This window comes from Penaeus chinensis, chromosome 24 (assembly GCF_019202785.1).
Source record: "Penaeus chinensis breed Huanghai No. 1 chromosome 24, ASM1920278v2, whole genome shotgun sequence".
In the NCBI taxonomy this organism is placed as follows: domain Eukaryota; kingdom Metazoa; phylum Arthropoda; class Malacostraca; order Decapoda; family Penaeidae; genus Penaeus; species Penaeus chinensis.
Window position 1 is genome coordinate 10,268,416 of NC_061842.1, and position 2,500 is coordinate 10,270,915.

The window sequence follows — 2,500 nt, forward strand, 5'->3', positions numbered from 1 at the left end:
ATCATTATTACTATTATCATTATTATCATTGTCATTGTTGTTATTATTATCATTACTATTATTATCATTGTTATTATGTCCTTGCAATTATTTTTATTATTGATATTATCATTATCATTATTATTCATCTTATTCTTGATATTAGTATTATCATCGTTATCATTATTATTATTATTATTATTTTTATTACTATTATTATTATTATTATTATTATTAATACTATTACTATCATTATGGTAGTTATTATTATTATCATCACTATTATTATTATCATTATTATCATTATTATTATTATTATTGTTATTATTATTATTATTATTATTATTATTATTATTATTATTATTATTACTCATTATTATCATTATTATTTTTTTATTATATTATTATCATCACTATTATTATCATTATCAGTATTATTGTTATTATTATTATTATTATTATTATCATTATTATTATCATTGTTATTATTATTATCATATATTGTTGTAAATATCCCTACCATTGTTATCATTATAATTATTATAATCATTATCATTATCATCATAATTAGGAGAGTTGACAAAACCATTTAGTTATCATTATTATTTATATTATTATTATTATTATTATTATCATTATCATCATCGCTATGAGGATAAATAATCCTTATTATCGTTGTTGTTATTATTATTGTTATTATCATTATTTTCATTTTTATTACTATCATTGTTATTATCATTATCATTGTAGTGATATTTCCCTGGCTTCAGGCGGGTCCTCCCGCCTGTTCCCCTGACGATTACGGATCTCTATAGAAGATCTACGGACTCGTCCGTCCTGCAAGAGGACGTGTTTTTTTTGTTTTTTTTTCTTGTGTTTATTTTTTATATATAATAATAAATCTGTGTGTTATATCCTGTGACTTCCTTCCCCATTGGTCCGTGATCTACATCTACATCTAGACTATATCTACTGCACGTAACACTACTTGTACACTGCTTACCTTATGTTCCATACTTACCTTGGCTTATTCTTGCCTTTTTGCCTTCGACTAGTTCACCTTAGCTTTGTTTCTCACTCGTTTTTCTCTTCGTGTTTTCCCGTTTTCCTTCACAGATCCCTTATTTCATTTTTTATACTTTCCTGTCATTTATTAGTTTATGTGCCTATTTTTGTATAGTCTTATTATTCGTTTTATTTTATGTATTTTTAAGCTTATTTAAACTCACCATACAATACTCAATAAATTAAAACAACAGCATTACGGGAAGCCACCGGTATATAAAGTCAAGCCAGGTCGGTCAGAGAGAGAGGCTTTTATATTGTGTGGTGACAGACCGTTGGATTTTTAGCTGGCTGACTGGTGTTTCTCGTGCTGTGGCGGGTTGGCCCTGCGTATGGTGTCTTGTCGTGTATATAGGTTGTGTTCGAAAGATTTGTGCGTCATAAATGTGTTATATGGATGCTCTCTTTATGTTGCCTTTTAAGTCAGCCAGCGATGTTATTTTATGGATCTTTTTATTGGGACTACAGGATCATTTTCAAATCACCTAAGGGTCATCACCAAAATACGACAAACCCATATGGAGATTACCAGTAGTTGGGTAACATCTCTGACTCAACGGAGTTTGATTATCCACTACACATCATTATCATTATCATTTTAGATGTTTATTGTTATTATTGATATTATTAACATTATCATTATTATTATTATCATCACCATAACAATAATAATATTAAAAAAGATAATAATAATAATAATAAAGAAAATAAAAATAATCATAATAAAAATAATAAAAATAATATCAATAAAAAACATAATAGCAATAACAATAATAATACTATCGTTATTATTATTATAATCAATATTATTATTAAAATTAAAATTGTTAATATTATCACTATTATTACCATTCTCATTAATATTATTATTATTATTATTACTATTATTATTATTATTATTGTTATTATTATTGTTGATATTATTATTATTATTGTTATTATTATTATTATCATTATTATTATCATTATTATTATTATTATTATTATTATTGTTATTATTATTACTGTTATCATTATTATCATAATAATGATAACAATGATGGCAGTAATAATAGTTATGATAGTAATGATACTGATAATAACGATAATGACAACAACATCAACAAGAACAAAAGTAATGACATTCATTTTATTGAAAAAAACAATTATACAGAAAAAATATGATACTAATAATCAGTATTACTGTTATCATTACTATAATTACTATTGTTATTGTTATTATAATTATCGTCATCGTGTCATGATTATAATTATTATTTATATTACCATTATTATAATTATTACTATCATTATTATTATTATTATTATTATTATTATTATTTTTATTATTGTTATTATTATTATTATTATTATTATTATTATTAATATTATCATTATAATTATTATTATTATTATCATTATTTTCATTACTATTATTATTATCATTATCATTATTATTATTATTATTACCATAATT